The 23177-nt window shown below is 41.6% G+C and overlaps 1 protein-coding gene across 1 annotated transcript in view; it reads left to right on the top strand.

The window, feature by feature from the left end:
- The first annotated feature begins 240 nt into the window (after positions 1 to 240).
- The window catches only part of SH3BP5 (SH3-domain binding protein 5 (BTK-associated)), a 51511-nt gene continuing 28574 nt past the window's right edge, over positions 241 to 23177 (top strand). Inside the window, exons 1-2 of the mRNA XM_009581115.1 lie at positions 241 to 302; positions 10528 to 10656. The gene's annotated coding sequence lies outside the window, so the exon portion shown is untranslated. The remainder of the gene's footprint in view (positions 303 to 10527; positions 10657 to 23177) is intronic.

Consider the following 23177-nt stretch of genomic DNA (forward strand, 5'->3'; position numbering starts at 1 on the left):
AAGAGGAAATGTGCTGCCTTAAAATAAAACTATAGAGCTTCTCTGATTATTTTTCTTGTAAGTAGCAAAACAGAAGACCAGTGGCAAAGTTATTCTAAATGTCTCAAGGTTTCCTCTTTTCACTGAATTTGTAAGCCACAGCCAGTGTGAGTTTTCAGTAGGGATGCTGAATGAGCCTTCTCAGACACTTTTTTCCCCCCTGATTTCTTAATATGTGTTTGATCTTTCTTTCTTTTTAGGGGGAGCTGGAAAAACTAAATCAATCTACAGATGATATCAATCGGAGAGAGACGGAGCTGGAGGTACAGAATCCATCCTTGCATTTTCCTTTTGTGCATATTGGATTTTGTGAGCAACAGAACAGTATTTTTGAGTAGGTTCCCTCCTGAATTGTGCTATCCTGAATGGTAATTTGGCAGCAAGAGTCTGGTGATGATTTTTTAAAGGTGTGAATAGAGCTAACAGCTGGAACAGAAAGGGAGAAGGTAGAGGGATGCTGACAGTGTAAAAACCCTACTTGGAGAACCCCACCCCCCCCACTGCCAAACCCTATTCTTAGGTTTTGAAACTAAACTTAGACAAGTTCTGTTTTTACAAGTCACTGTTTGGGGTTTGTGTTCTTGTGATTATAGACAGTGAAAGTTTATTTGGTTAAGAGGTCTTTGCCATACAATTACCTGCCAGAATCTCCTCCTTGACGGCTTTTTTTTTTTAAGCTTGTTAGTTTTGACTTTTTTGTCATTACTTTCTGAATAAGGAAAATAATGAAGGAAAGTTGAAGGCGTTGAAGAAAAAGACTTCCTAGTTGGAAAAAGAGGTTTTCTTGGACACTTAAAAATCAGTTCTGAAGAAATTGTCTCTAAAGCCCCAAATTTGAACCTCAGCTACTTGGCAGTTATTCTGGAAGGTTCAGCATTATTGATCTAATAACAAATCAAAACAAACTATCCTACTTGTGTGTCTAAATTTTCTTTTGTTAACTGCAAAACAAGATAAAGCCAGTGGAAGTGTAAGATGAATATGCTGCTAAAGGAAAACTGGTATAAAATGTTACTTTATGTCCTAAATAATCTTGATAACATTACAATATTTTGAATACTGTATCAAAACACGCTGAGATTGCAATGATGAACATACTCTAAAATCTGTAGATTTCTATTCTGCATCTTCAAATTGTCAAAGTCTGTGTTGATATATTTTTTTTTCTTGTGTGTGTGTTTTCATGAGATGGGTACCTGGAGCATGGGATGGTTCCTGGTAGTATTTTAAAATGTTGAAGTATTCACTGTGTGCACCAAACAGAATATAGGCTTATGAACTTCTTTGGAAACAAAGCAGCGTTGTCATGTGGCTATTTTCTTCTCCCTACTTGTTTGCATTTTCTCTGCTTTGTGGCATGTAGATCATGAATTTATTGGCAAATAAACTTAGTGGAACGGGGGACTATTTGTTATGCAAAATTAAACTATATTTCAGCTGTGAAAACTGTTCCGTGTCACTAACTTGATTTAAATTTTATGAGTGAACTTTAAAAATCAGTATGCTAGTCTGCAACAGTACCAATTAAATAGACTTCAGGACTCTTTATATACATTTTTTTTTTTAAAAAAATCATTATATATATCTTTTCAGTCTCCTTATTTCATGCTGAGGTACTGAAATTGAAAGATGCTGCTATGGATAGTTGCCTGGATTTCATTAATCTTGTCATAACCTTGCATTGAGGGCATATTATGAAGCAGATAGAATAGTAATAATAATGCAAATGCATACTCATGAAATAAGTCCCAATGACTTAAGATGGGATTTTGCTGCTTGATTAAAATTATTCATGTGTTCAAGTGTTTGTAGAGCCTGGAGATTTGTAGCTGCTGTGTGTGTGACACATGCTGAGCTCTAAAGGCCGAAAGGCTCCTGGATATGTCATTGTAAATAAAAGAGCAGTGTTTCCATATTAGCTTGATCTTACATTGTTGCTTACTTTACTTAGTCTAAAAAATATTAGGTGTCAGATAGTGCAGAGAATAATTATATGATGCTTTCTACCTCTATGTCATTAAATGTTTACTGCAGATCTGTCTGTAGTACTTACTGTAAGCAGTGTTTGATGGAATTAAGTTGAAATATCATCAACAGTATGCTTTCATGAATGTTTCCACTTCGCTTTTCATCCGAAAATCTTACTGCAGTGAAGCCAGTTTGTGGTATCGTGCAACTGCATAATTTTTAATCTGGGAAGATTTTCATTGCTTTTGATCTGCTTAAATTTTGAGGACAAATGCAATTGGATGATGTAAGCAAGGCTTGATTTATATATATGGTGATAAATGCATTTTAAATGGACTTAAGAACTTTATAGAGGAAAGATATTAAACAAACCCTCACCACTTGTCGTTAGAGGAAAATCCCTGCATTCATATTCTGGACAAGAAAAGAAAGCTTTGCCAAGCAGTCTTAGAGGATAAATCCAGAGTTTGGAAGGGGGAGTTTAGAACTGGGATCATTCTGCTTCAAAGACTTCCGAAATCCTTGAATGCTGCTGAAAATGTGGGCTTCTGGGAGAGCCATGCTGAGTTTGCCTTTGAAGATTTGCTATTTTGGCTGTTACTAGCTGCTTTGGGTCCCTTTTGCTACCCCTTCCTAGTTTGTGGTGTTGCTACTATTGCAAGATATTTCATTAGAAGAAAGAGGTGGGTTTTTTTAACCAGACAATGGAGTTATATTTATCCTATTCTTCTATTATTATTTTTTTCTTTTCAGTATCTGATCATAGTTGACTTTAATGGGAACGTAGGCAGTATCATTAGGCTATTTACAGCACAAGATGCTGATTGCCAGCTTCCTGTAGCGTTACTTTGTGGTCCATACATTCCCACTATTGAATTTTTTCTCAGAATAATCTGGAAAAGCAATGGGAGCGTTTGAGTCAAAAGTATATTTCTTTGAAGGAAGTTCAGAAAAAGACACCCATGTTTTTGTGACTTGATGTACTCTCTGATAAGCAGGAAGAGTAACCTTGTGGCATCTAAGTACTGTGAGTCTGTTCTGGACTTCCTGTAGCTTTGCACGAGTCGCTCTAAATGGGACTGCTGACTGTCTCCAGTTCCCATTAACTGGAAAAAAAGGCTGTAGGTTAAATGCTTCTAAACCCCATATTTTAGTTCTAGCTGTGCCTCAGGTCTACATCTGCAAAATGGAAGTAAAAATGCTGCTTTACCTGATGGAAATGTTACGGGGCTGAAATCAGTAGAAGCTTCTAAGATTTTGAGACTACACTCTCTTGGTGTAGCCACAGACGTATCTGTGTTTGAATGATGTAGAAAATATCGGTGTTTGCTGCTCACAGAGGCGATAAAATGGGGAATTCTGTTTTAAGTTGATCAGCCTGCCATTTTTTTTTTTTTTAAGAAGTTCTGCACCCAAACTGCCATGCGATCTTTTTTAAGTTGAGCAGCCTGCCTTTTTTTTAATCTTTTAAAATAAGTTCTGCACCCAAACCACCTGTGAGGGGTGGATTTACATGTGTGACATGAATTGAACAGATATGTTGAAGTTGGCTACATCTATTCTTTTACTTGATATAATTACTCATTTTGTGCTCTTTTGACCTATCCTATTAAACCCTGGAGAGATATCCTGACCTGATGATGCTCACAGCCTGTTCAGGAATTGCGGAGCTGCTAAAGGGCACTGAGTGGCTGGTAGTTATATGTTGCGTTAATGTATTGCCTGTTAATGAATCTTTGATTAGGCTTGATTTAAAATCCATAATGCTGCTCATACTAAGTGCAACACTGAGCATTACTGACACAGCAAAAGGATGATAAGGGTCCTCCGAGGGATTTAACACTTGGCTTCGCTAATGTCCCTGTTTATGTTTGAAGTGTCTGTGAGGAGGTGGGGGAAACATCTTGCAGTGGAGATAGAAGTATGTTTTGGCCAAATGTAAGTTAGAGTGGCGCCTTGCTATTTGAGCTTTTTTCCTGTTTATTGGAAATGCATCTCCATCTGAACTCACATCAGGAGTTGCAAATGTACTTAACAAATGTGCATGACGCGCCTGTCCAGCTAACTCATACACGTCTTTGGCTCCTGAAAGTACAATTCAGATGTAGCAAATTCACCCAGGGACCCTCTGGCAGCATTGCGGGGAGGGGAAATACAGCACATACCATTAAAATTACCACTGGAATCCCAGCTATCCCAAATGTGGTTTTTGTTAGCGTTTTTGTGTTGCTAGAGCTATGAGCTTGCCAGTGTTTGTTAAGGGGAGACAACTGCACATGAAAACTAGAGCTGAACAGTGCTGCTTTCAGCCATGCTTGTTATAAGTAGGGCCTGGTTAGGATCCTTCCTATGCTTGCCTAGATCCTCTAGTCCTGATCTGCAAGACTCTGTGTTACTTTTAGTCCTGGATTTATCCTAAAGGTCACCCTGCGTTGGTGTTGAATAGAGAGTCAAAGGAAAGGGGTGTATCAGCTGTGGTGCTCTTTCACTTGTGAGCTTTGTCAGCATTTGAACCCCTCTCAGAAAGGGAAGGGCTATTTTATTTAGAGGTGCTCTTCTTACTTCCTCACTAACATACTTGGTTTTGGGGTAAACCTCAAGCTTTTGACCCTGTCACACACAAGAATTTTAGGTAGACTTTTAAAAAAAATCCTCAATCTTTCAAGTTTTAGAAAAATGGCCCGTCAGTGGCAGGAGTCTCATTCTGAGCACGCCTGCTTGGCCTGGGGAAATGTCTATCTGTAGAAATATCCACCACCTTATCAGCATCCCTGTGCAGCATTTTCCAGTGCTCAAAAGAGTATGTAGATAAGGGAGAAGCAGCTCACTGGTTGATGTTCCTGCTGGTTTTTGGAGTGTGATATATATGCATGATGGATTTGTCCAGCGCTAGTGTCTCTTTATAGTTTACTTTTTTCCACAGGAAATGGCTCTTGCCTGTGGATTGCGCGTTGTTTTGCCTTCTGCTTTCATCCATGGATGAGTAAGGAAAGGCTCCTTCCTTTGCTATGGCTCTGGAAAGATTTTGTTGCCCGAGTGAGTCAAAGGGCTTTACTTGACTCACATTCTTGAAGCAGAGATGGGTTTCTAGCATAAGGGAGGGAGGAAGGGTTAGGCAGAGAAATCTTGTTTTGGAAGGAGCACCCAGTGCCTTCCCCTGCCTGCTTTCCTCTCCCTTCTTCTGAGAGGCCTAAAAATACTAGTGTATTTGTAGTCTCAGTCTGTAACTGTCTGCAAGCAGGATGTTAGAGCAGCTTCCAAATACCAATTTTTATTGTTCTTAGATGGCAAATTAGTAGCTGTGTGGAAAAAAAGACTTTTCCCTATGCTTAAAAATTAGAAGAGATGTTACTTAAGCCCTTCCTTGCACTTCATTTTTAAATATTCGTTTGGTAGTCAGTCTGGTTTACTTGAACTGCTCAGGCACCAAATAGATGTTAAAAATGTCACTAACCTGTTTGATGCTCTGAGGTAGATTTCTGAGCATGTGCATGTGCATCGATCTGATGTGTATGTAATTGGGAAGCCTACCTGCTTTCACACTTGGACATTGTTGATACTGATGCTATTTTAACTTGAAAATGAGCTCTTGCAACTGGTAGATCTCTGTAGCAGAGGAAGGCAGGTATGGATACTGCCTGCCCCCTGGAAATAGATGAAGCTTGTCTCTCAGTCAGCAGTTTCATTTTCCATGCACCTCCCAGGCTGGTTTAATGGGTTGTTGGAGGTTCTGCACACCAAATTGGCAAAAAGGTCATAGGACAACCTTTATAAATGAAATATAGATGTGCTTGGTTCTAAGATGCTTCATACCCAGTTGATGTGTTAAGTTCATTTTTAAAAGAAAATTGTTTGAAAATACACACTTCGTTTGATGGGCAGAAATAGTTATTTGCCTGTCATCTGGCATCTAACACCAGCTCATCACCATCACTCATGAGAAAGGAAAAGAAGCATGCTTTATTCTCCAACAGGTGCAGTGTAAGTGTAAAATTGTGGTTTAGTTTCTTTCCACATTTGAGGGTGGATCTCCAAAATGCTGCTGTATGGATGGCCTGTCGTTAAGTGGTGCAGTAGCAGATAGCTGCCCAACAGCAAGTTACTGGGAAAAACGTCTGCTTTTAATAATGAACTATTGCAGCAAATGCATATATGGGGTAGAAGTCTGGCATGCTCCCTAAAACTGTGCTTGTGAAATCTATCATTTGGGAGAAAAGTGCTAAGGATTTCCAGGAAGTAAGTTGATGGGAGTGGAGCTCTTGCAGCCGTAGAACAAGATGTTGAAAAGTAAACTGCAGCTGTTCATGTGATGCACTAAGTGCTATGCCTGGTAGAGCATGTGTATGACAAATACCTAGGTAGTGAGGGTCTAGTTATTAAGACTATAAATTAAGTGAGAAGTTTCGACTGCTACTTTTTTTTTTTTGCACCTTGCGACACGCATTGAGGGTAAAGTGCCTTAATCAGCTTTTGTCCAGCTTTAAAAAAGTTTGTCATCATCTCATTTGAGCAAATAGGAGAGAGAAAACGTTGGAAATGTTAGCCAGTCAGCTTTCAATTTATTGCCTTTCTGTTTGCAAAATCAGTAATAAGGTGTTCTTAAAAATGATCACGGAAAATTATGAGTGAGTAGAGGGGGAAAGGTGCTCTTGAAATGTTGTCTGGGTGTTTGAGATGTCTTTTGTCAGTTGCATTGCTTCTGTTACATTTTATCTGGTCTGTGTATGTATTCAGTGCAGTGATGAGAAAAACAAACCCACGTGCGTTTTTCCAAAAAAAAAAAAACAAACCCAGAAATGGTGAGTGTGACTCACAGATTTTATACTTAAGGCTACATGCTTGCTTTTGTCAATAACTAGTGTTTCTGCTGGGAAAGCATCATCTTTCAAGAAACTGAAATACAGAAACTAGGGATTGAGACTGTGCTAGAAAAGTTGCATGGCATATGCTGCGCTGTCTCGGTTTTGCTCATGGCAGCAATTGCAGGAATTGTTGTCTTCTCCTTTTTCTGTTATCCATGTGTGCTAGGTAAAGATCTGAATGAAGCAAGAGTTTGGCAGTTAAATAGTAACACTTGTAAGGAGGCACATCACACCAGAGGATTTGATAAGTAAGTTGAAGGTGGTGTGGTTGTCTTCCTTACACAGGTGTAAGGCTTCCCTTGTGCTAGGGACCATGGATGAACTGCACTGCTGTGCTATTCCTGAGCCTCTAAGTTTTTTATGTGAGTGTTCTTACAGAAAACGCCATTAAGAGGATTTATAGCTTTGAACCACTTCACATGTGGGTCAAAGCGTCTCATTGACAGTAACACAGGAAGCTGGGCGTAGAGCAGGGAATTAAATTGATTCCCAAGTTACTGCCACAGGCCCATCCTTCCCTTGAACCACAGATGTGCTTTTCATGTCACGTAAGTAGCAAGTGCACCAAGCCCAGTGCTCCTGGTGCAAGTGCCTTGGTGCTTCTGACCTCCCCAGTTTCACATGAAGAGTAAAAATAGCTGCTGCACCTGTATTTCTTATTTAAACTTTCCCAGGGGCACTTGCCAGGGGAATTTTGCACTGTCCCAAGGGTGATGACTTTTACAGATGCTCTGTCAGCACGTGGCAGGGCTGACACGCTGAGTCGACGCACTGAGTGTGGCTGCGTGTTTGCAGGAGGGAGCTGTGCCCCTGCTCATGGGAGATGTTGCTATAACTCCCAGGTAGGAGCTGCGGTCACTGAGACCATTAGAGCTGAATCGGTTTGGATTGAGGAGGCTCGGTGGTGTGAATTCACTGGGTTGCTGCCAGAGCACACATGGTGTAGATATACAATGTGGGATCGTTTGCTTTTGTAGCGTAGTTGGGGGTAGTGGAGAGTAAAAGTGTGGGTAGTGCAGGAGAGGGCATGGGTTTGGCATTACACCTTCTCAGAGATCTCAGCATCTTGTTGCTGTGTTCGAAGGGGGTGGCTGGAAACCTTTGGTAGGGGGACTGATCCCAGCAGAGTACGAGCATCTGCTTATTCTCTCATGCAGAAGGTGGCGGAGCCTGCAGGCTTGTGTTCCTGACAGTCAGGAGCCTGAGAATAAAGGCCATTTAAAATAAGTCATGTGATGGATGACATGGGTATAAATTCCTGGTGTGTTTTGGTTTTCGTTATTGTTCTTAACTGGAAAAAATAAGGATCGTCGGACCCAAATAAAGCCTCAAAATAGGAAGCAGGCATCTTTTGAGGAAAATGATAAACTAGAAGTTCACACCAATATATTCCTCAGCTGAAGCTCCCTATTCTGTGTAACTAGCTACTGTGTGAAGTGGGCTGTGCTCACGGATAAACATGTGCTTAGCAAGATCTCTGCCTCAGGTGCCGGTTACAGGAGTAGTTACAGTTTAGTAATTTGTATGTGCTTCATCTGAGTTGGTGGGAGATTAATGGGTACAGAAGTTGCTGTTAGTTTGACTGCTCTGTTCTTGGTGTTTTTTGGTTTTTTTTTCCTGTTTTTTAAACACCAGGTGGAGACTAGTCCTCTTTTTCCTATTGGATAAGAGTGTACGTAATTATTACATGAATAAATTTGGGGTAGGTCTCTAAGCACAGATTTGGTAGTGATGGTTTCTTTGTTCCAAGTGCTTATCTTACAAACATGGGAACTGAATTTTTTGATGAGTCACTGCATAGGGCTTTTTTTACTTAATGCATATACATTTATGTTTTTCTTTAACTATTTGCTTTCCACAACTAGTATCCTAATATGGAGCTTTCACAAAGAAAGTGAAAAACAAACCTTCAGGCTCACTCATTTAGAAATGAGTTTCTAATTTTGTTCCTGCACTTGTAGGAAAAAACTTTTTTGTTAAATATACTTCAGTACTTAACGTTTTTCTTGCAATACAGTCATCGTGCTTGCAGTCTTACTTCAGTTACTTTTGAAACTCATTTTGAGCAGTGAACCGTATATCATCCGGTATTTTAATTGGAAATACTCAAACTCTTCTCACTGAGAAAATCATTGACTTGATACATGTTGTTTGAATGATACGTTTCAGGCTTTCACTAAGCAATGAGATTATTGACTGGATTGGAGTTAATAAAATAATAAGTTAATGTGCATTTAATTCTCCATTTTTGACCTTGTTACTCATTTGAATACTTCCTTAGAATAAATTGGAGTACCTTAAGAATCTAAAGCTATTTGCATTGGACTAAAATATTACCAGTGCTGGTTAAGGTTTTAGATGACACTAAAAAGGAAGCAAAGAAGCTTTTACTGAAGTATGTTGCTTTTTCTGTAAAAACTAATGTATTATTGCAGTTTTTTTCCACTTCTGAGAGCATAGTGGTAGGTTCCAATGTATTTTAATTCTTCCAATGAATAAACAGTTGTGCATTCTAGAAATCCTCAACAATAATGACAAAAACCTCCTGAATTGGAGCACTTCTTCAAGCCAGCTGCTTCCTGATAATCAACATGTCACTCCAGCAGTCTGTAAATCCTGCTCTCTAATTAGAATTACAAGGCTTGTCAGGAGCTCACGTGGCCCTTCCTTTTCGTCTCCTTAAATCCTGGGCCAGGTCCCAGCCTGAATTTGCATCTCTCTGCAATAATTCTATTGATTTAGAGCCTGTGTTGGATGCTGAGATCGAAATCAGAATCACTTTGCTTAAAGGTGTGGAAATTTCAGTGGAATAGAGAAAATATTTTAATTGCTTTGGCTAATCATGTAAAGAGGGCAACTCATCCAGTTTGGAAGTAGCTGTAATTTACTTTTCTTAAATGTAGTAAATAATAACAATCAAAAGGAAAGTGGGCGTCCTTACCCATTGCTACAAACCATAGCTGAAAAGATGGGCTTCTATGGCAAGAAGTCTTGCCACGAAGACCTGGAAGCTTTTTGCTGCTATTGAAGTAAGTAGGGTGTGTTTATAAAAGAAAAGAGGAGCTGACTTGAAAATATACTATGTGGGGAGTGTCCAGTTCTTCCTGCAGAAAGCAGATCCTGTCCGTCCTCATTTGCATTGTGAAATGATGTCTCTGGGGGGAACACTACCAGGGGTGTAAGATGCTAAGGTTTAGGAAATGCTGATTCTAGCTGATTTGCCAGCCTGCTGTGGGGCTTTGGCCTGCCTGCTAGCCCCATTCTAGCATTGTCTAGGTGAGATGTCTTTGCCATTGAACTCCCTCTCAGAACTTGTTACGCTGCTGTTTGCCTCCTCACCGAGCAAGTCATTTCCAAGCTATTCCTCTCTGAGAAACCCTGCCAGAGGTGACATCTAGCACAGGCTATTGCAGGCTTTGTATAGAAGCTGTCTCTGAAAGACAAAGATTTGGTGCCCAGGATGCTAGCTTTCATATGCCGTTCTGGGTTCCTGTTATTACCTCTACTGGGGTATTCTGGCTTAGTCGAAATGCCGTTAACTGTTTTGAATCTGTCAGCTCGTGTGTGAATCTAAAGAGCAACCTGAAGGTAGGAACAAACAGATAGAAATAAATTTTAAAGCTCTAATCTGTCTTCGTCCTTTCTTTCCTTTCTGAAGGATGCACGCCAGAAGTTCCGCTCCGTGCTGGTTGAAGCAACAGTAAAACTGGATGAACTGGTAAAGAAGATTGGAAAAGCTGTAGAAGACTCTAAACCTTACTGGGAAGCTCGGAGGGTGGCCAGGCAGGTGAGAACTTTCTGCCTTATACGCTTGTGCTGGTAATTGGAGAGCACATACTGATTGTATTGCTTTCCTGCTATTAATAACATCTTAAGCATATGCACTTGGCTGACACTGGTCTATGTCTTGAGTTGTATGTCAGCCATGTGAATCGATGGCAAAAATGTGTTTCTTCACAGCCACAGCTGCACATGTTTTTCAGTCCAAGAACAGCTACAGCAGACACAAGCGATCAATAGCAAAAGACTAGTTTTGTCCTCCTCTCATTATCAATGGCCTTTCAAAGCCCTGCTCTTTCCTATCAGTAGTTGTAATTATTTGAAAACGCAGTTTAGACTTCGTGTATCTGCTTTTTCTTCTTAAAGCAAAATGCTCAGCAGCTAAATGGCTGCAACTGGAAGCTGCTGGGAAAGAGGCTGGAGTGGGGCAGACTGGGGAAACCTGCAGGGTTTGGTGCTGATTAGGTTGTGCTGAAAAAAAAACGGCTCTAAAATATGTTGGTTTGGGGAGAAACTGAGCTCTGCTTTCTGTACTGTCATCAGGACCTTACCTCCCTTGCCCAACTACTACTTAATTATTGATAGGCCTGTGTGGCTGAGGCAGGGAAGGATGAGGCGTGGAAGTAAGGGTGTGATCTACTGGCTGCAGGGAAAGCAAGAAAGCTTGTGAGATGTCAGGCAGCTTCTCACTTTTGGGAAAAAGTAGCTGAGAGTTGAGTGTGTGGTGGCTTAGGCAGTGCTTCTGCTTGGTGTCTGTAATGGTGTTTGCTGGTGTCTGAGGCTCTTTGTTTTTTCCCCAAGGAGGGGAGGCTGTTCCTGGGTGCTACTTCTATTTTCTCTTGAGGCAGGGAGAGGCAGAAGTAGAGGAAGAGTTGCCTAGAGCTGCTGCTTCTGTGCTTGGCTGGAAGGATGTGTGGGGTGGCATCTGTGGCTGGGTAGCCAGGATGTGATTGTGTTCAAGGGGAGAGTGAGAGATGGGGTAGCATGTGTGAAATACATGAAAATTACAGAAGGATTTTGTTTGTAAAAATAGGTAGGGGATGAGGTTGAGGGATGAGAAAAGTAGTGTTGGTGTGTGCCAGAAGGCAGAAAGTAAACTCGCAGGATGAGAGAAGGGGAGAGGAGAGAATACATCCTCAGAACAAGGCACAGGAAAGGGAGGCATGAACGCAAGCTTCATCGATTTGAAAGCTGATGAAGCAGGAATTGGTTGATGGGATGTGGCATGCAAGATAATATGTAACCATGTTGATCCTTTAAATTGCATGGCACTGTTTTGCAGCCGTTGTCTCAGGCAGTGGGGATGATGTGTAGGGGTTATTGGGCTTAATCCTTCAGACTGGAAGCAGCGTGGCAAATAGGTAAACTCTGCTTCAAAGCGCAGTAAGCGTGGTATCTACTACTCATCTGTAACTGCTCTGAAAGCAATCCCTGCTCATGGGGCCTATGGTGTGTGTTAGAGATAAACTACTAGTGAGCTAGAGAAAGAGAGGAAGTTAGTAACAAAATAAGATCAAGGAATTGTTTATATTGTGTTAATTAGTATGTGCAATTTAAACAAAAAAAGCCCAAAACCCCGCCTCGAGTATGATCTTATACTTCTATTACTGTAAATAGCTATGTAAGGCACAGTATGCATAGGACTTCAAGAGTTATACTTGGAAAAGTCAATGGTAGAAATGCCTGCAGTAAAAAAAAATCAGATGACTTTGAGGTTTGTAACATCAGGCACTGAGAGCAGTGAACTTTGTCCTCTGTCCTGAAGTTGGCAGCAGATTATGTCCTGAAAATGGAATTTTTTATTGCTGTGTCTTTGCTACCCCTGAAATCCATTCAGTCATGCTGGTTCAAAGGTGCTTTGCAAGACCACTAAGAAACCCAAACCACTGAAGGTCCTTAGATTTGTAGAATCGTTACTCTGGTATTTGGCTTGTTAGAGAGAATAATATTTTTCTCCCAATCCATTCTGTCATTAGCTAGGTTGAAATGCTATTTATCCCAGATCTGCTAATTTGCTACACACTCAATTTTCTTTTAATTCCTCGATAGGATTTTTTTTTTTTTTTTTTAAAGCAGGGATTCCCCTTCTAACTGTTCCTTTCACTTTTTTCCGTTTTGTGTTATGGAGCCAGTCATGGAACAGAGCTGCCTCTTTGTATCTGCTCAGCAGATAGACCTGGAAGATGGCCCCTGGTTTCCCTTTGGCTCTTTGTCTAATAAAATCTTGAAATAGAAGATGTGAGGGCCAAGAGGAATATTGGCATTGAAGGACAGCGAATCTATCTGGAAACCAGGAGACTGGAAAGATTAGTACCAATTGTCAGTAAAGCATCTGCCTAAAGAGTTTTTCTAGTCTTAATTTAGTCTAGAAAATTTCTGTTTAACTGGGAGCAAATTTGCTGTATTAAAGCAGGGGGAAGGGGTAGGTAGGGAAATATGAAACTGGAGGAATGTACCAGAATATTAATACGTTCAGGTGCTAGCCTGCATCTTTCTTTTATACTTTGATTTGTAAAATTGTGGAGAAATCATGGGAGTAGCTTGATATTTTTCTGTTCAACTTTATAAAAACATCTAGCATCTGAAGACTGTCTTCACCTTCTGTCTTTACAGTTATTTTAGAGCCATTAGACTGCCTCTGAAAACATAGGCACAAGGTTCTTGGTGGTTGAAACAGCCTTAATTAAACAATAAGGGAAAAATGCATGACTGTGCTTGTAAGAGAAAGGGAAGTGTAAAATCTTGTTTGTTGTTCTCAGTAAAGGGAAGTAAAAATATGACCTGTAAAATGAAGTCTTCTGGGAACAAAGAACTGCATAATTAATGACATTGAGTTTGGCAGAAGTGCAGGAGTCGTCCAAAGTTACTTGCATTTAAGATGTCAGTTGTAGGGTGAGTTGGCTGATGCAAGCTGTATTTAGTCATACCAAGAAGCTTGTTTTCACTTGGCACCAGCATGATTCTCTTCTGGAAATACATGTTTCATTTATTAAGATAAAACCCATTAAAATGGTATGAGGGCACTGATGTGGGGTCAGCAAAAAATAGAACTTCTCTGGAGAAGCTTTAGGACCTTGAGCCCTTTTGTCTCCTCACCTTTATCCCCCATCTTGTGCAATCCTCTGTTGCCAGAAAATGGTGAATTCAAAACAAATTAATTCTTCCATGCAAGAGTCCTGTAGCATCTTGTTTGTGTAATGTATGCCAAGAGAATTTCAGCTTGGCCTGTCTCAGGGTGAAACTTTGCTTTAACAGAACAATGGTCCCTTAGCGTTAGGATTTGAGTGCTTCGACCTCTGAAGCGGTGGCAAAGGGAATCCGGATGCTGTCTGTTGGCACCAAAGCAGTAATATTCAGCTTTTGCTGAGACTGAAGTGAGAGCTGGCTAGCATTCTTGCCCCCGTAGATTTCATGCAACTTCTGCCAAGACAACTTCGTTGTGATTCCTCATTTGGTATGCCAGTGGGCCTTTTGTGTTGAACACAGGCACACCTTACTGTTTTGGAGCATTTTGATCCAAATTTGTTGTTTAATCAAATTTTAATGTATTTCTTTTTTGCATTTGGCATATTTTCTTTTCATGTTGCTCTTTAACCTACGCCATAATGCACATGTTCAATGGAAGAACCTTGGCATATAGCGGAGGATTGTGTATGTACACAAGCAATGACCATGTTGCAGCGATATGAAATTCCTATAATCCAGAATGTGGTCCGCGTTCTAAGTGTTGGGAAGATCTATCTTCCCATGTCTGGTGTTTTTGGGGTGGTTTTTTGGGGGGTTTTTTTTGCTAGCAATCTGCTTCCCTGGTTGACTCATCAGAGAATTAGACTTTTCTTGCCCAAAGGTAATGGGGAAGAAGGGTGAAGTTGCCGGGAAACATTAATAATGTAAACAACAGTATAGGTCTTGAGCCTCTGAGGTAAGGAGTGTCTTACGCCACTGTTGACTTAGCATTTTGCAGGGCTGGGGCTGGAAAGCGCCTATGCAATAGTGTCCGCAATAGTGTCTGAGCAGGTGATAGAGTTTGAGAAGTGTGTTACCTCCCTAGTGACAGCATGCTCTGGGACAGGATGCTGTGCAAAAGCACGTGTGGTCTATTGCATAAATCACTGGGCTGGTAGGAGCCGATTTTGTGCTGCTGCATGGCGTAGATAAATTACTTTGTCTCTCTCTTAGTTCCCATGTATAATGGAGCTGTCAAGCTGCTGTGAAGCCGAGTTCATTAAGGGAAGTAAAAGCACTTTGGGGTCATTGGGTGAGAGGTGCCATTAAAACACTGCTATCTGTACGTCATCACTTGTGAACCCAGGGACAAACTGAACAGAAGGACTTGCCTTTCTGCTTTGCTTCTGCTGGAAAAAAAAAAAATCTGATAAAAATCTGTTCCCACCCACCCTCACAAATAAAACAATCCATGCATTTGTAGTGACCCTAACCTGAATAAAAGCCCTGGGAGTGTTGCTTTTAATTAAGCTTTAGCTCCTATTACTGAGCATTTTTTTTTTTTGCAGGGTGAGGAGTTACGTTTTAATCCCCAGTACTGGCTCAGGTTGGAAGTAGGTGCGGATGCTTTGCTCAGCTTTAGTACTGAGCTTATTTGGGAGGGACATGGTTTTGCTTTGTGGTATTCCCCTCACTCCCTCCTCTTCTTCACCCCCCGCCTCATTTAGCTTTTACAAAAGAGTGTCAGGAAATTTGCTTCAGGCAAAAATAGATGAAAGATCTATGCTAGGTCATATCTATATGCATCTCTATGAACACTTGTAGCAAGTGCTCAGAGAGCAGTACGTTGAAGGGTATACACGTTCTGCTTCCTCTTGGGTCACTCTTCCTGGTTCAGCCTTACAACTAATTCTTCTTTTTGTGTTGTTGGCATACTTTCTTAAGCAGCACCCTTTTATTTCAAAAGGCTTGGAAAAACAGGAATCGGTATGTACAACGGTTCTTCCCTGCTGAAGTCTAGGCATACCTGAGAGGAAATGCAGTTGACGGACAAGTAGATTGTGTTCAGCAAGGACAGCTAACCTGTCCCGTTCACTGCAAGTTTTTATGTAGTAGAGCTCCTTCCTCTCACCTCACTAATAATGTTTCTCTCGTGATATTTTATACTGGATTGCCACATCTGTTTGAATAAATCAGCTGACAGGGTAAAGAATTATTAGGGGCGAGCTTCCAGATATTCAGACCCTGGGTCTCTATTCTGCCTGTCTTCAAAAAACTTAGGGCCCTTAATCACTGACTGTAGTCAGTGGTGAGAGGTAGGAGCATTTGAAAAGCCTTCTGAGGTACATATGTCTTCCTTAAATGCAGAGGGAGTTAAGACATCTTGTCTTGGGTTGTTTAGCCATTTGAAAGTTGTTGGGTGAATCCTGCATCAAGTGGTTCAATGAACCTTATATCCAAAGTGAATCAGGATGAAAAGTAGCTGCTGTAATCTTGCAGAACAGGAACTGAGGAGGAACTGAGCCACTTGATGGTGAAGGTAGGAGGGGTGTAAGCAGATAAAAGCACACTTACCTAGTTGGAAGACTCTTCCTCAGCAGATGAGACTGATACCATTCTTTGCAGAAATCAGGATTGCAGTGCCTATAAATGAATGAAACTTTCCAAAGTGGCCGTTGCATCTCAGTTTCTAGGTGTTCAGCTTGAGATGTCTGAAAGTACTGTGGCAAGTGTGCAAAGTTACAGATGGTAATTTTCTTAGCTCAGGAGACAAAAGCTTTTTAAATTCACATAACTTGGAGGTTCAAAACTGCCAATCACCCTTAAAAATTAATTAGGAACTGGAAACTGTGGTCTTGCCAGTGTTGCTTCCTGCAGCACCCAAGTTTCCCATTCAGATTCGCTCAGTGAGTGAGAGCTAATTGGATCACAGCACCAGCTGCTTCTGCTGTGGACAGGAGGGCAGCGTTGAGTGTGGGTCACAGCTTCTGGGTCCCGATCCAACAGTGGTGGATATCCAGGTCTTCCCTTCTGGTTCCTAGGCACTAGATGTGTTATCCATCGGTATATTGGAGGTAGCCATGTCATAAGGAATCTCCTTTTTGATCCTACTTTTATAAGCTGAAGTCCTCATGCTCGTGTTTAAGACAACAAGGAGTTAAGACTGATTTGTATTGTCTGATAAGCTTATCTTGGCAAAAGAGGTGGAGGGAAGAGGGAACTTGAGAAGCAAAAATTAAATGTCAGCAGAACTGTGACAGACTTGCATTCCTGTTTGGCAGCTTGCCATGAAGCTAGTAAAAAGCAAAATTATTGGCACAGTCACAGTGGAACAACCAACTGACCTTGCCTGGCTGAAGGAGTGTTTCTGGTTAACTCTTTAGAAACCAAAAAACTATCTGGTGGATTCACATTTTCAAAGCAAGGATACAGAAAATTGAAAATTGACTTTGACAAACCTTCTACAAATCCTTCCAACTGTTTAAGAAAAAACCCAAACACCCAGAACACTTGACTGCTTTCCATGGCTATAGTTCAGTGCTGTGTTTTCGTTGGTAAGTAATGATTGTCTGCGCAGCACTGCTGCTAATGGACTGTTAATTCCAGTCTCTCTTACAGTTTGTTCATCTTGCACATGGAGAAAGCAGTAGAAAACGATGTGTGCAAAAGTGTCCCATTTATCAAATGAGAACAACCCCTATCAATGTGGGGTCAGTAACTGCTGTAGGCTCCTAAGAGTATTCCCACCCATGTTTGTGGTAGTGGAGCCAGCAGAAGGTATTTTGTATTGCTCCTCCAGCCATTTGCAATAATCGGTCTAGGCTGGCAATATAGGTTATGCTACTTGTGGTCTGCCTATGCTGAGAGTTTGCCCTTTTAATAGAAGATGCTGTATTGCAGCTGCCCTGGTGGCTCTTGGGGAGCCTCACAGCAATGTGAGGGTAGAGGAGGTAAGGATTTCTGGTTTAGGAAGGTGGGGTGAATGGTGTGAGAAGCGGCGTCCTCCCCAGGTGTGTAAATCAACCACACAAAAATGGCTGTGATTTGGTTTTGGATTACTTAGGCTGGTGGGGTGGAGAGGCTACTCAGAGGCAGGGGAGCAGCTCCCTTCCTGAATTGGGACTTATCTGTTGGTGGTCGAGAAACTTGTCTGTGGTGTGGAGGCTGATGTGATGGCCTCAGTTAGCGCTGGGGCAGGCCAGGCACGGGAGGGAGGGAGGCAGACCGCACAAGCCTTGCCTGGGAAGAGGTGGCTGGGGTGCTCCAAAGGGAAAGGAGACATGGAAGTTGCCACGTGGGCAATCGCGGAGCCCAGCGCTGTAAAGAAATGGAAAGGAGATGAAATGTAGGTGAGCTGTGCAAGAAGTGGTGCCTGAAAGGATGAAGCATGGAGGCTGCAGCTTGTACCTGATGGCCTAAGAAGTTTTACGTGTCCTTTTTCCTTTTCTGCTCCCTGTGGACCTGCTCTAGACCTGAACCCCTTCTTCCCACCAAGTCTTTAATTTTTTTGTTACGAAACACATCGTTAAATCTTGGGGAAACCGTGACTATGTGACGTCAGTCCTCTTGTGAAATGTGGAGTTCCCATTGCTGTGATCCTACGGGGTGTTCTCAGTATATTCATCTCCCTTTCCACATGGTGTGTGGCTGGCTGCGGGGCCAGGCACCCGTCTGCAGAGGAAATAAGCCAAGCAACGGAATCTGACATCAGTAATTTTATTATTGAGGGTGAGGAGTCACTTCCTGGACTTCCACCAGGGAACCCACTGACTTTCATAAACTTTATTTCTAAAGTAGGATGCACTTTGGGTTAAGTAAAGAAAATGTTTTGCCACACTCAAAATTTGATGGAGTGCCTCTTGTGCTCTTTTGTCATGTTTGCACAGTTGTGATTGAAACCCTGGGAATAGTGCGTAGGAGTCGCTACCCTGCGTTCAGGTACGTATGGCTCAGTGTTTCCCTGCTGCCAGACGGAGCTTATGCTCGGTGTGTTCAGTTTGCGCTACTTGCATGCTTAAAACCTGAAAACTGTATTTCAAGTCTTGCATTATGGTTCTGTTGCATTTTCCTTCAGGCCAAAGTTGTGACAATGCCCTAGGAAGCAGGGAGCTCAGGAGGACTTACCTGGGTCACCCAGCTGGGTTTTGCCTGGCTGATTTATTAGTGCTGTTATTTGAGGCCTTAAAGTTTAAGTAAATAATTTCACATTGTGTTCTGGCTCTGTCATCTGGTTGAGCAGTGTGATATTCGAGTGTCTCAAACTAGCTGTCCTTAAACTGCTGAGAAGGTAACAGATGTTGCCTGGTCAGATTTGGAAAGTTACACCAAAGATCGAATCTGTGAAAGAAAGCTCCTGAATGTGTTTGTCTTCCCATCAATGCTGCTGATGCGGGATAGTAGGTCAGTGTGACTGGCAGGTTTCTACCCTCTTAATCCTGAGCAGCTGGAAATCTTCCCTGTGTTTGGGAACACTAACAGCTGCTACTTCACAGATGAACTGAAAAAAAATCCTTACCTGATTCATATTTAGTGCTCTGTTACTTATATTTCCTGCAGACTAGGTGGCAAAACCATCTGCAAATGGTTCTTGGCACCTTTGGATAGTAGGAACTAATTTTTAGCCACTTGGTTGTCGAAATACCGGTAAATCTGTACATATATGTGCACCCTCTAAAAGTTAGACCTCCTGTGTCTATCTGTGCTTTCTATGCCTCAGTGAATGGGTCTAGTTATTTTGGGTTGGTATTTATACATCCTACATTTTTATTTTATGTGAGCACTAATCTGTTGATGGATGATTAGTTTGTATAAGCTATTGATGCAAGAACTGTAATTGGTCTTCTCATCATTAGTAGATGTGCCTTGGAGGGCTCCATTATTTAGATTTGTTAGCTGTGCACTGTAAATTAGAGGTTCTTCCCTCTTCTGCTTTTCTTTCCAGAAGTAGAAGAAAATACTGTTTTCATCTAAGTGTTTTGAAGAATTTATCTAGAAGAGATGAAAAAAATTACTCTCTTTTTTTCAGTGTCTCTTTCTCTCGCTTTCTCCATTCCACAAAGCGTCCATCAGTTTTTATCTGTTCTGGATGGCAGCAATACAAAGCCAGCTAGCTGTTCAACATCTTTTTTTTTTTTTTTTTTTTTTTTTGGTGTCTCTTTCTCCCGCTTTCTTCCATCCCACAAAGCATCCATCAGTTCTTATCTATTCTGGATAGCAGCAATACAAAGCCAGCTAGCTGTGCAACCTCCTTTCCAGTAATTGTCAACAATGCAATGACCTAATTATTTTCCCTACCCTTCAAGAATGTTGTTCTTGTTCTTTTTCTGTTGTGAAATACTAGAAGTGTTGGGTAAGTAGGTCTGAAATATTGGAATACTGGGGTAAGTTGGTCTAGAAATGCCCTCAGTTCTTTGGAGTAACAAGCAGAGGGTTAGGACAGGAAAGTTTTGGGGTTTTTTGTAAGATGTCAGCTGATTTACGCAGGAAGAAGTGATACAGGTGATCTGGCTATTATGCTTAGCCACAGATGCAATGGCAGATGCTGGAACTGGCAGGAAGGTGTAAGCAGTTGTCAAAGGGCGCTGGGATGTGAAAATAGAGATGAATTCCTTTTTTCTCTGCTGTTGTCTGAAGATTTGATTAACATAATTTTGCATCCTCTTCGATTTGGAGAAACCCAAGAGATTTAAATTGTGGGTTCCTTTGCATAGCTGTAGCACTTTGCATAGCCATTGCCAAAAGGCAAATCTACAGCATTTGAAAAACCAGTAAGTTCAAGGAAAGATTGCCTTGCTCTGTTCTCTCGTACTGTTTCCCCTCCCAATCTTTTCTGGCCACTAGTAAAGGCTATTTCAAGAGATTGTAAGCCACAGACAGGATCATCTGTTAAAAATAGTAGCTGGCATTTGAGCCTGGGTGACTTGAGGTCAGAGTGATACCCTATGTACCTGTTTTGCGTGGTAATTGCTCAGGGATGACTGCTGAAGGCAGCACAAGTCTTGCAACTTTGGGAAAGTTATTCAGCCACCCCAATCTTTATTGTGTACAGTGGTCTAAATAGGTGGGAGTTTATTATGAAATGATAAATGCTCATGCTAGGGGCTGCTGCCAAAACAAATCTGATATGGATGTTGGTTACTGCCTTCTGGGTGCGTTTTGTTATGTTTTAGTGGATTTTGCTAATTATCCAAGATAATAAATGTTCAGCACATACAGATGCAACAGATACGTTCAGTACAGTACGAATTTATGAGCTCTTGTCCGTTCTTGCTGGAAAAGGTTATCTCAAGAGTCTTAATTTCTCTGTAGCATGTGTGGGAATGGCTCTGTATTGACCCAGTTTCTGTAAGAAGAGTCTCTCTTAATCGCAGCAAACTTGCAGTTCTACTATTAGAAGATAAATTTCACTGCCAGGATATGGAAGAAATGTCCCTCTTCTTTATCTGTGTCTGCTTCTGATACTTGTTTTTTCACTTAGTAAAGGGTGCTAATGGTTTGTTCTTAAAGGAGGATTTTATTGCTGTGCAGTGAAATTGAAATTTTGTCTGTTCCTGCTGCTACCTAGACCTCTTCCTTCAACACATGGACTTAGGTTTTCATTTGTCCAGGACACCACCCCCAACTTTTTCCTTTAAGCAAAGCAAGCCTGTTATTCACACATGCCATGGAGACATGTATAATTCCATGAGGAAGAATTTTCACAGGTCAATAGATTAATTATCTTCAGCAGGTCCCTTAGGAAAATCACTGTCTCAAAAGTAGCTGTGAGCATGCTGTCAAAGATGTACAAGGTCAGTCGGGGCCTTTCTTCCAGAGGATGTCCCTGCTATTGAGGAAGGGCAGTTGCTGATGGGTGTGAGGCTTTCTGGGGACTGGGAGAACATGTCCAGAACAGCCCATCACCCAGGTGAAACTCCTACCCGTGCGCCTTTTCTTTGCCTATGTTGGTATCCATGCATGCACAAGATGTGCTTTCAAAACCAGCCTGCCATTTCCTTGCCAACCCTCTGGAAACTTCTGCGAACAAACATTTGCTGTTTTGGTGGCAATTAGGTGACACAATGATCCAGTGTTTCTCCTGAGCGTATCTGTTGCATCTGTATGTGCTGAACGTTTATTATCTTGGATAATTAGCAAAATCCACTAAAGCAGGCTGTGTAAATCTTGCAGCGTGTATTTGTGGGAGTTTGTTCCTTGCTTCTATATTTGATTTCAGCAAAGGAGGCTGCTGCCAGGTGCAGATGAGCATGCAGAGCCTCTGTAAACCTAGAAACCAGCTGTAAACCCTAGACTTGCTGAGTCACTGCCCAAGCCCTGAGAATGCAGGTGCATATTGGCGGGGAGGATTATCTTGATATTTTTCTCTCTTAATAAGATATTTTATCTTGGAGAGAAAAGACATATTCTTTCATCCCCTCTTCCAGAAGGCAGCAGCTTTATAATTTTGGCCACAAACAAGTGCACAACTAACAAGCAGATGGCAGTGAGTGCCCAAGAAGGCTGTGTCTGGATGGTATTAGGATGAACAATTTGTCATATTCTGGTGCCATAGACTTGTTAATTAGTGTGAGTAACTCCAAGCAGACCAGCATCTCACAACAACCTCATGAAAAACGAAGGAGGGCCAAAAGTCTTGGTGTAGTATCTCCCATACAATCTCTGTGCCCAAATGAGAATCACCTCCCTATTCCTGTGAGGCAAGAGCTAGATTGATTAAAAACAGCGAGGAGTCTGGTAGGTTTCAAATGACTGAATGCACAGTGGCGACGATCGGCTCAGAGATGATATTCTTGCCCTCGATTCACGAGATCCTAGTGTACAGCCTAGATGGGAGCCACCAGAGAACAGAGGAGGGCTGGCAGCTGATCGTTTGGTGCAGTCCAGGATTGGTCTTAACAGTGTTTAAGGAAATTGTATGTTTAGATATTTTCTTTCTCATTTCCTTCTATAGCTCCTAAACAAGGGAGGTGGGATTCTGTCTTTGAGGAGACCAACTGTCTGTATATTGGGCTGTATGCTGGTAATAGAAGTAGCTAATGGAGTGAGATGCTAGTTGTGCCCTAAACTTTTTGTCCCGTGGAATGTAGCTTGTGATCCTGTCTTAAGGGAGTTACACATATCGCCTAACTTTAGCACAGAGCTGGATGTCTCTCAGAACATGCTTTGTAGGTCTACTCTGATTTCCTGGGCCTTTTTATAGACTACAGGTTTACCCGAAAATAAAACAGTGCCAAGAGTCAGGTCAATTCCATAACAGTTAAGCTATTAGAAGAGGAGGGATGGATGCATGGATGGGACCAAAAAGCCCAGCACAAGAACAAGACACCTAATCAAAAGCAGAGACTAAGGGACATCTGGTCATTGTATTCCACAGGCATTTGATCAGTTATGCAGCAGGGAGGAAATGGTTGGTGCTCCAAAAAGCTCTGGCAAGGCTTATTTTCACCTTCTCCTCCCCTTTGCCTTCTCTACCCAAATAAAAATCTTCAAATCTGCTTTTGAAAAGCAAATTTTAACCTGTATACAATTTTATAGCTTTTCAATAAGCAGCTTAAAGAATACAAGGGTGTTTCAGACTCTTGA

Source organism: Fulmarus glacialis, unplaced genomic scaffold (genome assembly GCF_000690835.1).
Source record: "Fulmarus glacialis isolate BGI_N327 unplaced genomic scaffold, ASM69083v1 scaffold16227, whole genome shotgun sequence".
Lineage (NCBI taxonomy): Eukaryota > Metazoa > Chordata > Aves > Procellariiformes > Procellariidae > Fulmarus > Fulmarus glacialis.